The following is a 16,650-nucleotide window of genomic DNA, read 5'->3' as shown; positions in this document are numbered from 1 at the left end:
ATTAATTGGTTTGTTTTATCGACCCCCCCCCCAACTCAGAAGATATAGTTGCTGAACAGGTCAAAGAAAACTTGAGTCTCATTTCAAATAGATACCCCACACACCCACTCACTCACACAATTGTAGTCAGTGGTGTCTTCAATGTACCCTCGATATGCTGGGAAAATTATATGTTTATAGCCCGAGGCAGGCATAAAATATCGTCCGAAATTGTACTGAATGCTTTCTCAGAAAATTATTTTGAACATTAATTCATCAGCCCACTTGAAGCGTAAATGGTTTCGAAAGCATACGTGACCTCTTAGCAACAAATAATCGTGGACAAATAGTATCATGATGGATACAGGTATTAGTGACCACAAGGCAGTTGCTGCTAGGCTGAATACAGTAACACCCACAGCCATCAAAAAGAAACGCAAGCGCATCTATTAAAAAAAAAAAAAAAAAAAAAGAGAGAGAGAGAGAGAGAGAGAGAGAGAGGCTGATAATAATGCTTTTTAAGAGACAGTCTCCACTCCTTCTGATCTGATCGTGGAAGTGTAGAAAAGATGTGGAATTATTTCAAAGAGATAGTATCGACAGAAATTGAGAGATATGTACCACATAAATTAATAAGTGATGGTACTGATCCCCCACGGTACACAAAACGGGTCAGATCGCTGTTGCAGAAGCAATGAAAAAAACATGCCAAATTTAAAAGAACACAAAATCCCCAAGATTGGCAATGTTTTGCAGAAGTTCAAAATTAGTGCATACTTCAATGTGAGATAGTGTTAATCATTTCCCCAATGAAACTCTGTCTCCGAATATTGCAGGAAACCCAAAGAGATTCTGGTCATAAATAAAGCACACCAGTGGCAAGACACAATCAATACCTTCACAGCGCGATAACAACAGTGAAGTCACTGTTGACAGTGCCACTAAAGCAGAGTTGTTAAACACGGTTTTCTGAAACTCCTTCACCAAAGACAACGAAGTAAATGTTCCTGAATTCCAACCAAGAACAACTGCCAAGATGAGAAACATAGAAGTAAATACCCTTGGTGTATCAAAGCAGCTTAAATCACTTAATAAAGGCAAGACCTCCAGTCCAGATTGTATACCAGTCAGGTTCCTTTCGGAGTATGCTGATACAATAGCTCAATATTTAGCAATTATATACAACTGCTCGCTCATAGAAAGATCTGTACCTAACAACTGGAAATTTGCTCAAGTCACACCAATACCAAAAAAGGGAAATAGGAGTAATCCGCTGAATTACAGGCCCATATCACTAACGTCAACTTGCAGTAGTGTTTTGGAATATATACTGTGCTCAGATGTCATGAATTACCTCGAAGGAAATGATTTATTGACACATAGTCAGCACAGATTCAGAAAATATTGTTCTTGTGAAACACAACTAGCTCTTTATACTCATGGAGTAATGAGTGCTATTGACAGGGGATGTCAAATGATTCCATAGTTTTATATTTCCAGAAGGCTTTTGACGCCTTTCCTCAAAAGCATCTCCTAATCAAACAGCATGCCTATGGAATATTGCCTCAGTTGTGCGACTGGATTCTTGATTTCCTGGCAGAAAGGTCACAGTTCGTAGTAATAGACAGAAAGTCATCAAGTAAAACTGAAGTAATATCCGGCATTCCCCAAGGAAGTGTTATAGGCCCTCTGTTGTTTCTGATCAACATAGGAGACAATCTGAGTAGCCCTCTTAGATTGTTTGCAGATGAAGATGTCATTTACCGTCTTGTAAAGTCATCAGATGACCAAAACGAATTCCAGAAGATTTAGATAAGATATCTGTATGGTGCAAAAAGTGGCAATTGACACTTAATAAAGAAAAGTGTAAAGTTATTGACATGAGTACTAAAAGAAATCCACTAAATTTCAATTACTCGGTAAGTCACACAAACCTGAAGGCTGTAAATCCAACTAAACATTTAGGGATTACAATTACAAATAACCTAAATTGGATTCGTCACATAGATAATGTTGTGTGTAGAGCAAACCAAAGACTGTGATTCACTGGCAGAACACTTGGAAGGTGCAACAGGTCTACTAAAGAGACTGCTTACACCACACTTGTCCACCCTATCCTGGAGTATTGCTGTGTGCTGTAGGATCCGCACCAGGTATTTATTTATTTATTTATCATCTGTCAATGCACATCATTTTATGCTTCTTACAAATGTTTAAACAAATATATATAATATGAATAAAATAGAAAGAAACATTCCACATGGGAAAAATATATTAAAAACAAAGATTCCATGACTTACCAAATGGGAAAACACTGGTAGATAGACACAATAAAAAAACACACAAACACACACACAAAATTTCAAGCTTTCGCAACCAACGGTTGCTTCATCAGGAAAGAGGGAAGGAGAGGGAAAGACGAAAGGATGTGGGTTTTAAGGGAGAGGGTAAGGAGTCATTCCAATCCCGGGAGCGGAAAGACTTACCTTAGGGGGGAAAAAAGGACAGGTATACACTCGCGCACACACACACATATCCATCCACACATATACAGAGACAAGCAGACATATTTAAAGGCCTTTAAATAAGGCTCATGGGGTAGGAGGAAAGTTAAATTCTTCTTCCAGTTTCTGGTCAGTTAGACTGATAACAAAGCTTTGCAGCTGTATATTTCCTTTGGTTGCTTATTCAAGAGGCACTTAATTTTGTACATTTTTCATATTATGCAGATATTACATTGAGCACCAGCCTTGACCCAGGACATGCCATCTGTCCAGTCCTAGGTGTGTGGGATGACAGTTCCATGTGCATGGAAAGAAGTTGTCTTGCAAGGTGCTCAGCATCTGGCAGGTTCAGCGTATCATCCCGCTGACCATTGTAAGACGAGTGTGTTTCCTGGAGTTGGCTGCAGAGATGTTGATGTGACACAAATGTTGGAATGATGTGCTTGTCATGACACCTTAACCAGAACTATGAAAATTTCATTAACAGAGTTTTCTAAAGCTGTACTTAATTTTCAACAGTATGGAAAGGATAGATTGTTACTCACCACATTGAGGAAACATTAAGGCACAGACTGGCACTATGACAAAAGAAAGGGGAAAGACTAAAGAAAGGAAAGAAATAAAGAAAGAAAATGCTAGAAATATTTCAGCTTTTGGACAAAGTTCTTCATAAGTAGAAAACACACACTCTCACCTATAGTGGATCGATGTGTGGAGTACAGAAACACACAACAGAAAACAACATTCACACTAGCTTTTGAACAAGTTTTACTGTGGCCATGGGAGTGTGCGTTTGGGTGCCTGCGTGATTATGTGTGTGCTATTGCTAGAAAAAGAGCGAATGCTCGACAGCTAGTGTGAATGCTGTTTTCTGTTATGTGCTTCAAAGCTCCACAAAGTGATTTGTTATAAGTGAGTGGTTGCTTTTCCCATATTTTATATATTGCTCCCTCCAAGAATTTCCATATTCTTACACACACACACACACACACACACACACACACACACACACACACACACACACACACACATTCACATAAAAGCTCACACATGCATGCCCACTATCACTGGGTTATAATTCAGACATTAAATATGACATTATAGAAATTAACTTTTCCAGTCATATATTTGAACATATTCATATTTGTATTTTTTTTTCAATAATTAGTGACCTATGTTAAAAGATTCAACTGTTATGCTGTACTTCTTAAAATCTACAAGTTACATTTATATTGGGTAAGTACATACATTTTTTCTTTTGTATTATCATTATCATATCGTTTTTTCTCTCTCACTTCCAAAGTCACATTGTGCCATAGGCTTCAATAAAAGAGTTCTATTAATTCAATCAGTTTTGTTAATGTAATAATATTTCCATATATTGGAAACATCTTTTGTAATACAACATCTTAAACAAAGGAAAATCCAGGTTGGAATATCAACTGTTATGCAAAGGATAGATTGCTACTCACTGTAAAGATGACACATTGAGTTGCAGGCAGGCATGACGAAAAGACTGGTACACATTAAGCTCTCAGCCTAAGCCTTTAACAGAAACAAAAACTACATAAATATTCACACAAGCAAGCACACCTCACACACAAATGACTGCTATCTCTGGCTGCTCAGGTCAGTTTGAAACTAAAGCACATCAAACAGGAGCAACAATCTCTAGTGAATAGGGACAGGGAGGGATACCAGGGTACAACAGGGTGGAGAGGAAACAGTGCTGCCTGACAGAACATGCAGGGATGAGAGGTGGCAGACAAGGCTGCCCAATGCAGTGTCAGGAGGCTGTGGGGGAGAGAGGGTAGTGATAAAAATGGAATGGAAAGGAGAGAAGCAGAGAAGGGGAAAAGATCCGTGGGTGCATTCACAAAGAGCAGTGCACAGTGAGGGTGAAGGGACATGAATTGGGTGGAGGTCATGGGGCAGGGCAGTGGAACCTGTTGGGTGGAGGATGTGGGGACAGCAAGTTGTCATATGTTTAGGCCGAGATATTTAAAGAGTGGAGAATGTGTTGTAAGAATAACCCCAACTGTGCACATAGAAAAGCTGATGGTGGAGGGAAGGATACTAATGTCCAAGCTTGTGAAGCAGCCATTGAAATCAAGCATGTTATGTTTATCTGCATGTTGTGCAACAGGGTGGTCCACTTTGGTCTTGGCCACAGTTTGGTAGTGGCCATTCATCCTGGTGGATATGTAGTTGATGTCACACCAATAAAAAAAGCTGAGCATTGATTGTAGCAGAGCTGGTACACAATATGGCTCTTTCACACATGGACCTGCCTTTGAAGGGTAGGACAAACCTGTGACAGGATTGGAGGTGCTGGGTGAGTGGTTTGGGAAAGTCTTACACCTGGGTCTTCCACAGTGATAAGATCCCAGTGGAAAGCGTTTAGGATTGGGAGTGGCATATGGATAGTCAAGGATGTTATGAAGGTCTGTTAGGTGACCACCTTGAGAAGGATCTTGGGTAGGATGTCCCTCTTATCAGGGCATGATGATAGATAATCAAAGCCCTGACGAAGGAAGTGGTTCAGTTGTTCCAGCCTGGGTTGATAGTAGGCGACTGGGAAGAGGGCAGTGCGGCACTCCTTTGTAGCTGGTTCTAGGGGATGGTGGAAGGATTTGGGGTGTGTGGGGGATATGGAATGGCAAATCTGTTTGTGAACTAGGTTTGGGGGATAGTGCAAGTCTTTGAAGGCCTTTGTGAGACCTTCAGCATACTGGACAAGGAAGCTACTATCACTGCAGATGTGTCGTGCTTAGGTGGCTAGGCTGTATGGAAGGGATGGCAACTGTCAAAATGCAGGTATTGTTGGTGGCTGGTGGGTTTAATGTGGACAGAGGTGTGGATGGAGCCCTCAGAGAGGAAGAGATGAATGTCCAGGAAGGTGGCATGCTGGTTTGAGAAGGACCAAGTGAAGTGGATGGAAGAGAAGGTGTTGAGGTTGTGAAGGAATGTAGGGAGTCCTGATCCTGAGTCAGATCGTGAAGATATCATCGATGAATGTGAACCAAATCAGAGGTTTGAGGCTTTGGGATCCTAAGAAGGTTTCCTCTAGACAGATCAGAAACAGGTTGGCCTAGGAATCTGCCCTTGTGAAGGGAGTAGCCGGGTTGTTATGTGCCATGGAGATGTGTTTTTGCAGTAGCAGCTTTGTGAAGGACAGTGACTGATGGAATCTGAAAAGATGAAGGTCACAAAGGAACAGGATGTGGGACTGGGTTTTAACCAGAGAAAGGGATACTTTTTTGAACTGGTGTAGAAAAATGGAGTGGGGGTCCATTGCGGCAAGGATACCATTGGGGAAACAGAAATGACGTGGGAACTGGATAAGCAAAGGCATTTTGTGGTTGTGAAGGGAGCTGCTTGACAGATGAGGACACTTAAAAATATGTACAGACACACAAAAATATGTAACAATATGTACAAATGCACAAATGTAGTGAAAATACACAAAAATATGCACAAATAAATACATAAAATGTTCAGAAATGTGGAAACAAGAATCGAAAGAATGAGATACAGGAATATGTGCATGTTGGGGTAAAGGAAGGGGGGGATGGGGAGGGGGGGGGACTGGTCAGATCAAGGTTCACAGTTTTGTGTGGCACAGGTAGGCAAGGAAATTAGACACGAGGGAGATGGAGGGAATCTGATCTCTAGAAATAATTAAAGTTATTGGGGAGAAGAATTTGTGGCATGAGAAGCTGCACCATCAATCCACACAGTCATGTAGTCATATGTTGTGCGTGGATGGGACCGTTGATACAGTGTTGCTCAGAAGTTAGAGCATATGTGGTTTGGAAGGTGATGAAAAAACACAGGAAAGAAGAAGAAGAACAAACATTGAGGAGAATAATATTTTGGATATCAGTACAAAGGAAAAAATCACAGGGTTGTGGGATGGAAGAAAAGCCATGAGGCAAAATCAAATGATGGAAAATCCAGGTTGGAATATCAACATTTATGGAAAGGATAAATTGCTACTCACCACGTAGGTGACACATTGAGTTTCAGACAGGAACAATAAAAAGGCTGTTACACATTAAGCTTTCAGCCAAAGGCTTCATCAGGAAAGGAACACACATTCATTCACACAAGCAAGCACATCTCTCACACACTCATGACCACTATTTCTGGATGCTCAGGCCAGACTGAAACTGAAATGTGACAAATGGGAGGAACAATCCATAGCAGAGCAGGTAAGGGGGAGGGATAGCAGGGTACAGGCAGGGGAAGAGGAAACAGTGCTGCCTGTTGGAACATGCAAAGACTTGACATGGCAGACACGCTACCTGGTGTGATGTTGGGAGGCTGTGGGGCAGGGAAGGAAGGGAAATAAAGGGAGCAGAAAGGAGAGGAGCAGAAAAGGGGAAAAGATTGGTGGATGCATTGCAGAGAGCAGTGTCCAAAATCTAGCTTCCCACATAAAGAAATCAACCCCTTCTTTCACTGGCTCCCCACTGTCCCCACCCCTTTACCTCCTGGATACCTGCTCATCACTTCCCTATACACCAACACTCCTCATGCCTAAGGTCTTGGTGCTATTGAACACTACCTTTCCCAACATCCTTCAGATAATTTTAAAACTAGGACAACTACAGCCGAAATAGTTACACATGATTCCTTGATGCTTCATACACTGAACAGTTTTTTAAATACAGGTGCTAAAACTTTTAAAGTGAAACTGAATGACATCTCCAATGGTTCACTGTAGCTGTATTTGTTCAGGTCACTTATAAATCCTCACAACCAGTTTCACAACTTTTGAGTTGCACTTTCTGGTGCAAATACAGGGTGACACAGAAAAATGGGAACATTTCCACAGTCCAATAAAACTAGGAGTGATGAAGGAAAGAAATTGTATTCATAGTAATTGAAACCTTACAACTTTGCCATTTACGAAACATTGATGGCATTCATCATATTTAAAAAAATTACGTCCATTAGATGGCATCGTCCTATACAAATACATTCGTGAAATCTGCTGTTGAGATTCCTCATAGACCGCTGCAACATCTCAGTTGGGATACTGTGAACTGCATCCAGAATTCTGTGTTTTTACTCATCCAGGTCTCTTTATTGAGTGATGTAGACTTTGCTACAAAAAAAAATCAGAAACAGATAAATGTTGCAATCTAGGGGGCCAGGTAATGTTACCGAATCGTGAGATCACATGGTTGCGAAACAATTCTCACACGTGTACCATTGATTGCCATGTGATGTCACTCCATCCTGTTGAAACCAGACTTCTTGAACATTTGGAAAATTGTTCAATGGAAGTGTAACTAAAGTTTGTAACATCTCCCTGTAACAATTGGCATTGACAGTTATTGTGTTTCCCTCTTCATTTGCGAAAAAATACATTCCGATAATCCCGTGTGATGAAACACTACACCACACTGTCCTTTTACTGGCGTGTAAAGGGTGCTCGTGAGTGTCATTAGGATTTGTGTTTGTCCAGTAACGGTAGTTCTGTTTATTCCCATAACCTGTGAGATGAAAATGTGCCTCATCTGACATCCACAACTTGTTTAGAAATTCAGCGTCATTGTTTATTTTTGTTATCATTCATTGACAGAATCCAAATTGTAAGCGGTAATCATTGCCCTCAATAGTTGTACCATCTGTAGTTTGTATGGATGAAATTTTAAATCAAGTTGGTCATCCCTCCAAGGAAACAAGCTCCGGGCAGTAAAACCGCTCCCAACTGCTTGGACAACCTCCTCCCGACCATCTCGGCGAGAGGAGGTCCTTCTGACCAGGTTGCGGATTGGGCATTGCCGGTTTAGCCACCGCTACCTGCTCTCCGGTGACCCAGCCCCGCAGTGCCCTTGTGGTCAGGCATTAACAATGCTCCATGTTTTATTGTCGTGTCCCCGCTTTAGTCAATCTCGTGTTGTCCTGTCCCTGCCATCTACTTTACCGGATATTTTAGCTGATGACGCTCGAGCAGCTGCTCGTGTTCTGCGTTTTATAACTTTGACTGGCTTGTCCAAAGACATCTAACCTTTTTACTTATTTTATCTACATCTTTGTCAGGTCTTTCGGGTGTCCCCCCCTCCCCTTGAGTTTTACTAGATTCCATGTGCTCTAACAACAGTGACTGGGCGCTAATGACCTCAGTAGTTGAGCGCCCTTAACCCCCCCCCCCCCAAAAAAAAAAAAAAAAAAAAAAAGGTTGAAGACTTCTGCGAACACACTCCCAGGGTATTCCAACCCCTGCTGCTTGCTTACAAATTGAACGCCGTGGGCTCCATAAGACAGACTCATGTACAACATCAATGTTCACTAAAGAATGCACATTTCTTGGTCGTTCTGTTGGTTTCTTCTTGAGGGCAGATCCAGTCTCTTCAAAGTTATTAATCCAACATTTTATTGTGTGTTTCAACGGAACGGCATCATGACGTCCTAAATTATAAAAACGCTGGAACTCCCTCTGTGCGGCTGCCACACTATCATTGTTTTTTAAAACATTTTTATGGCTATTGCACGCTGTTGTCTGTTCCACTGATCCATGATCACTGAAATGGCGGACTGTTTACTTGCTGACTGTCATGAACCCGCAGTGCTGCAACCTGTCCATGGCTGCCACTACTCATTTCAAACATTCCCGTTATTCTGTGTCACCCTGTGTCATAGGTTACAGACTGCCGCAGTGTAACAGTTGGTGTGGCTAGGTAAAGATTTCAGCACTCTTCAATTGATAAAAGACCATCATCAAAAGATAAAAAGACCATCATCATTGATGGTAGTCCTTCAGACTCCGAACCCACTATATCATACCTCATACATCTTAGTAACTATATCCTAACACACAACTACTTCTCCTCTGAAGGGAAGCTATACAAACAAATCCGCAGTGCAGCCATGGTCACATGCGTGATAGCTTCTTATGCCACACTGTTTTTGGTTCACGCAGAGGAAACCTCCTAGCCTCCCAAGATCACAAACCCCTGATGTGGTTCAGTCATGTTCATTGATGATATCTTAATGATCTGGACAGGGCCACCCTACCTTTTTTCCTTCACAACCTCAGCACCTTCTCTCCCATGTACTTCACTTGGTCCTTCTCAGCCAGGACGTAACCTTCCTGGACATTGATCTACACCTCTCTTAGGGCTCCATCGACACCTCTGTCCACATTAAAGCCACAAACAAACAACAGTACTTGCATTTCGATAGCTGCCATCCCTTCCACACACACACACACACACACACACACACACACACACACACACACAAAAATTCCTCCCATATGGCCTAGCCACACAGGGACAGTTGTGTAAGACCCAGGTGCAAGACCTACCGAATTTACCCACCCAGCACTTCTGTTCCTATCACAGACTTATACTATTCCATCAGAGGCAGGACCACTTGTGAAAGCAGCCATGTCGTGTACCAACTCTGCATCAGTCATGACTACCAACCCTCTATCTAACAGAATGAATAGCCACCATGAAATTGTGGCCACGAGCAAAGTGGACCACCCTGTTGCAAAACAAGCAGCTGAACGTAACGTGCTTTATTTCAGTGACTGCTTCACATCTCAGGCCATCAGTATCCTCCCTTCTAGCATCAGCTTTTCTGAAGTGCGCAGTTGGGGTTTATCCTTGCAACACATTGTCCACTCCCTAAATCATATCGACCTACTGTCCTGATACCCTCCACCCAACATCTTCCATCCTCTCTGTCTCAACACCTCCTCCCAGCTCATGTCCCCTCACTCTCACTGTGCACTGCTCTTTGCCAATGCACCCACCAATCTTTCTCCCCGTCTCGCTTCTCTCCTTTCCACTCCCTTTTTTAACTTTCCCTCTCTCCCCCAAAGTCTCCCAACACTGCACCAAGCAGCCTTGTCTGCCATATTTCATCCCTGCATGCATCACTTGGCAGCACTGTTTTCTCTTCCCCCCTGTACCCTGCTATCTCCCCCCCCCCCCCCCCCCACTCCACTACAGACTGTTACTCCCATTTGATGTGTCTCATTTTCAGTCTGGCCTGAGCAGCCAGAGATAGCAGTTATGTGTGTGAATGCGTGTGTTTTTTTCTTTTCTGATGAATGTTTTGGCCGAGAGCTTAGTGTGTGACAGTCTTTTTGTTGTGCCTGTTTACTAAAACTCAGCGTATCATCTTTGCAGTGAATGTAATATTTTACAGATTCATTTATTATTCTCCTTGCTTCTTCATTGAAGCTTAAATAATACCAATGGAACTAGATCCTACACTGACGGACCTGTCACATTTAAACTGTATAACAATGTAGTACAATTATGTTTTCCTTGTTCTCTACATCATTTGCTTCATTATTACTTTCAGAATAAAGAACAAATGGGAAGTTTTCTTTTTGGTGCTAATGCACTTGTATGCTTTACCCAGAGACTGTCCTGTCATGTTTCTGAAGTTGTCATTCATATAATCCCTTCTCTAATTCTTTTAAGTATGGAAAAAATAACGTATATTAACCTTAAAGCTACTTGCACAGTGCTTCAGTTCATTCACACATGTTGGTTAAACTACAAAGAGGGCCTATTAGTCAGTTGCACCTCTAACTTAATCCTAAGTCCTTTGGCAATTCATGTTAAGCAATTAACTTGACTACTACACTAAGTTAATCTTCCACCTTACAGAAATTATGTAAACCTAACCATAGTTTGTTCAAATTCAAAATAGTACTAACTCCCTTGTACAAAACTGATGTCAGTAATTATTATTACCACCCAGTAGAAAACTGTGTAAACCCTCACAAGATTTGCCAAGTAATAAGTCAAATCTACAAAACCCATTCTAGAACACTTTAAATTGTTCTCCATACAATCTTCATTCACAGTTTGTTCCTGAAAATATGCAAGCACTCATTTAGGTAATAATCTTAATGAAGATTTATTAGGGGATTGGTGTCATCATTAAATTATAGCATGTCTCTCCCAGTTGAAGACTTGGAGGATGTTCAGTTTCCCTCAGCATTTCAATTACTGTTTACATTACAATTTCTGGTGGATTGTCCTTTGCAAAAAGATTCCATCAACCATTACCATTACTCTTTCTATAAAGATTATGAAAAGGACAGATTGCTACTCACCCTATAGAAGAGACGTTGAGTCACAGGTGGGCACAACAAAAGTCTACTATACATTTGAGCTTCCAGCTAAAAGGCCTTCTCCTAAAGTAGAAAACACACACTTTCACACAAGCACAATATGATTATAACAAAACAATATCTTTGGCGTACGCTAAAAATCAGAACGTACTGCTGATGATGATGATGGGAAAATTCTCAAACTAATCCAATAATATAAATTACTGTCAAAAAGCAGCTCCCGTCAGATATGTGGTTATTAATATAATGTATTTGAAGATTAAAATTACTTGCTAATGCTCTGTACATTCTTCCAGATTCAGGAATTTACACGTTACCTTTTTGTTTATAGGCGTCTTCTCTGCTATCGTAGCTGCACAAGTAATATTGGTTGTATATCGTATTTTGTGACTGTAATAAAAGTTTTTGAAGACCATAAACATTTCACTTTATTTCAAAGCATCTTCATTGGCTGTTGTAATAATTTGGTTTTTGTTACAAAACTGTGTGCAAAGATAATAAAAAGTTCTCATATTTTACATTACTGCTATTAAACAGTATTAAATTTCAATTATTACTCATAATATTTTGTTTTGTACTTCATTACCAATGTTGTTTTATACATCTGTGTTTGACTTTTAGTACACTGCACTTCCCTGACACTCAATATATTTCATTTGCGTGTTGTGTTGATATTTTTAGATGCAGTTGTCTTATGTTTTGCTGTTGTGGTTGTGCAGGTTCCTGCTGTGTGTGTGTGTGTTTTGCTGTTGTGGTTGTGCAGGTTCCTGCTGTGTGTGTGTGTGTGTGTGTGTGTGTGTGTGTGTGTGTGTGTGTGTGCGCGTGCGCACGCGCGCGCACTTGTGTGTGCTGTGCGTGTGTGTGCGTGCGCACGCGTGTGCGAATGTACGCATGAGAGGCTCGTCTCACTACACGACCGTGTTTGTTTTCGGTGTCACCCTATACCATCTGATATTATTCCTTGTGGCTTTCACTTGTCTCACTACTGTGTGTATTCATGGGAACCATATGGAAGCTTAAAATTGTTGAAGCTGTAAGTCTAACCTAAAATGTGTCATGAACTGGTCTAAGATTTTCAGAGCATCACACAGTGCTCAATTTATACAGTCAACTTAGAACTTTTCATTGTACAGCATTTTTGTATCTTGTGGTTAGCATTAAATAAAGATTTTATATATCCTCTTCCTTTTTTGGGTAACCTTGCTTGTTTTTGTAACTGAAATTATATTGTATTTCATAGCAGGGTAGATAAGCTGTAGTGTCCAGTAAACAGGATACTGGATCATGTTTATCAGTAGAACTCCACATCAAGTATGAAGTTTTTATGAACTAATTCCAGCAGGGATAAACAAAAATCAGAATTTGTGAACCGTCATAGAACACAATGAAGTGAAGTTGATGTTATTCGAACATTCTTAATTGGGAAGTCATTTATTAAACGCTAAAGAGCACAAATGCTCATATGGGTTGTTCTACAAACATGTTTGTCTAGATAAATCCAATGTTTGTGTACAATAGGACTTTATAGTTTTCTGTGGACTTCCACCCTCATTCTGCCAATGGCCTTGTCAAAGAGGGCAGAGGAACAGACAGAAGTTCAGGGCACTCTCTTGTCCTTGGTGTGGGAAACTGCCTCTAAAGACAGAAGAATCTACAATGATCAATGGCATTAGGATGCAGAAGGCAATGGAAACCACTGCATTAAAGACACAAATCATGTATCCACAGGACGTGGGGCCTGTAATTGAGAAAGTGTCATGATGATCTCTCCATTGGCAAAAGATTCCAGAACAGCTCCTGTTGGGATCTCTGGGAGGGGACTGCCAAGGGGGAGGTGACAATGAGAAAAAGATTGAATAACCAGCGGAAGGATAATGTTCTATGAGTCATGGCATGGAATGTCAGAAGCTTGAAAAGAGAAATGCAAAGGGTCAATCTAGATATAGTAGGGGTCAGTGAGGTGAAATGGAAAGAAGACAATGATTTCTGGTCAGATGAGTATAGAATAATACAAACAGAAACAGAAAGTGGTATACTGGGAATATGATTTCTTATGAATAGGAAGGTAGGGCAGAGAGAGTGTTACTGTGAACAGTGCAGTGATAGGGTTCTTATCAGAATCAGCAGCAAACCAACATCGACAACAATAGCTCAGGTATACAAGCCAATGTCACAAGCTGCAGCTGAAGGAATAGAGAAAGCATATGAGGATATTGAAAGGGTAATACAATACGTAAAGGGAGATGAAAATGTAATAGTCAAGGGGGACTGGAATACAGTTGTAGGGGAAGGGGTAGAAGAAAAGGTTATAGGAGAATATGGGCTTGGGGCAAGGAGTGAGAGAAGAGAAAGACTAATTGAGTTCTGTAATAAATTTCTGCTAGTAATAGTGAATACTCTGTTCAAGAATTATAAGAGGAGCAGGTATACTTGGAAAAGGATGAGTGATACAGGAAGATTTCAGTTAGATTACATCATGGTGAGACCTAGATTCCGAAATCAGATATTGGGTTGTAAGGAATACCCAGGAACAGATATAGACACAGATCACAATGTAGTAGTGATGAAGGGCAAGCTGAAGTTTAAGAGATTAGTCAGGAAGAATCATTACACAAAGAAGTGGGATACTAAAGTACTAAGGAATGATGAGATACACTTGAAGTCCTTTAAGGCTATAGATACAGCAATAATGAATAGCTCAGTAGGCAGTACAGTTGAAGAGGAATGGACATCCCTAAGAAGGACAATTACAAAAATTGGAAAGAAAAACATATGCACAAAGAAGGTAACAGAAGAAATACTTCAGTTGATCGATGAAAGGAGGAGGTGCAAAGATGTCCAGGGAAATTCAGGAATACAGAAAGACAAGTTGCTGAGAAATGAAATAAATAGGAAGAGTAAGGAAGCTACGATGAAATGGCTGCATGAAAATTGTGAAGAAATTGAAAAAGATATGATTGTCATAAGGACTGACTCATTGACTCAGCATATAGGAAAGTTAAAACATACTTTGTTGAAATTAAAAGCAAGGGTGGTATCATTAAGAGTGCAAAGGGAATTCCACTGTTAAATGCAGAGGAGAGAGCCAATAAGTGGAAAGAGTACAATGAAGGCCTCTGTGAGGGGGGATATTTGCTTGATGTGATAAAAGAAGAAACAGGAGTTCATTTAGAAGGGATAGGGGATCCAGTATTAGAATCCGAATTTAAGAGAGCTTTGGAGGACTTAAGAACAAATAAGGCAGAAGGGATAGATAACATTCCATCAGAATTTCTAAAATCATTGGGGGTAGTTGCAACAAAATGACTATTCACATTGGTGTGTAGAATATATGAGTCTGGCAACATGCCATCTGACTTTCGGTTGGTTGGTTTTTGGGGGAAGAGACCAAACAGCGAGGTCATCGGTCTCATCGGATTAGGGAAGGAAGTCGGCCGTGCCCTTTCAGAGGAACCATCCCGGCATTTGCCTGGAGCGATTTAGGGAAATCACGGAAAACCTAAATCAGGATGGCCGGACGCGGGATTGAACCGTCGTCCTCCCAAATGCGAGTCCAGTGTGCTGACCACTGCGCCACCTCGCTCGGTCCATCCGACTTTCGGAAAAATATCATCCTCACAATTCCAAAGACTGCAAAAACCGACAGGTGCGAGAATAATCGCACAATCAGTTTAACAGCTCATGCATTCAAGTTACTGACAAGAATCATATGCAGAAGGATAGAAAACAAACTTGAGGATGTCTTAGATGACAATCAGTTTGACTTTAGGAAAAGTAAAGGCACCAGAGAGGTAATTCTGATGTTGTGGTTGATAATGGAAGCAAGACTAAGGAAAAGTCAACACACGTTCATAGGATTTGTTGACCTGGAAAAAGCGTACGACAATTCCAAGTGGTGCAAGATGTTCAAAATTCTGAGGAAAATAGGGGTCAGCAATAGGGAGAGATGGGTAGTACACAGTATGTAAAAGAGCCAAGAGGGAATAATAAGACTGAACGACCAAGAACGAAGTGCTTCGATTAAAAAGGATGTAAGACAAGGATCTAGTCTTTCACCCCTACTGTTCAAAGTGTACATCGAAGAAGCAATAATGGAAATAAAAGAAAGGTTCAGGAGTGGAATTACAATTCAAGGTGAAAGGATATCAATGATATGATTTGCTGATGACATTGCCATCCTGAGTGAAAGGGAAGAAGAATTACATTATCTGCTGAATGGAAAGAACAGTCTAATGAGCACAGAGTATGGACTGAGAGTAAATGAAAAAAAGACAAAAGCAATTAGAAGTATCAGAAATGAGAACAGCAAGAAACTTAACGTCAGGATCGATTGTCATGAAGTAGATTAAGTTAAGGAATTCTGCTACCTAGGCAACAAAATAACCAATGACGGATGGAGCAAGGAGGACACCAAAAGCAGACTAACACTGGCAAGAAAAGAAGGCCATTCCTGGTCAAGAGCAAGTCTTATAGTATCAAACATAGGCCTTAATTTGAGGAAGAAATTTCTGAGAATGTACATTTGGAGCAGAGAATTGTATGGTAGTGAAACATGGAGTCTGGGTAAACCAGAACAGAAGAGAATTGAAGCATTTGAGATTTAGTGCTACAGACAAATGTTGAAAATTAAGTGGGCTGACAGGGTAAGGAATGAGGACGTTCTGCAGAGAATCAGAGAGGAAAGGAATATGTGGAAAACACAGACAAGGAGAAGGGATAGGATAATAGGACATCTGTTAAAACGTCAGGGAATGACTTCCATGGTACTAGAGGGAGCTGTAGAGGGCAAAAACTGTAGGGGAAGACAGAGATTGGAGTATATCCAGCAAATAGTTGAGGACGTACGTTGCAAGTACTACTCTGAGTTGAGGTTGGCACAGGAGAGGGATTCGTGGCAGGCCGCATGAAATCAGTCAGAAGACTGATGACTCAAAAGGGGGGGGGGGGGGTCTCCACATGACTTCAGAAGTCAATACAGGGGTTGCCTGGAAACAGGATATACACCACATATATGTTGGAGTAGTTTATATTCATAACATTTGGAGTTAACCTTCA

General features: G+C 40.9%; 1 protein-coding gene across 2 annotated transcripts in view; it reads left to right on the top strand.

Annotated features, from left to right (window-relative positions):
- Positions 1-16,650, top strand: part of LOC126257794 (RNA helicase aquarius) — a 368,203-nt gene that overhangs the window by 289,170 nt on the left and 62,383 nt on the right. The gene's annotated exons all lie outside the window — the stretch shown is intronic.

This window comes from Schistocerca nitens, chromosome 1 (genome assembly GCF_023898315.1).
Source record: "Schistocerca nitens isolate TAMUIC-IGC-003100 chromosome 1, iqSchNite1.1, whole genome shotgun sequence".
NCBI lineage: Eukaryota > Metazoa > Arthropoda > Insecta > Orthoptera > Acrididae > Schistocerca > Schistocerca nitens.
The sequence above is the reverse complement of the archived record's forward strand: the minus strand, read 5'-3'. Positions and strand labels throughout refer to the sequence as shown.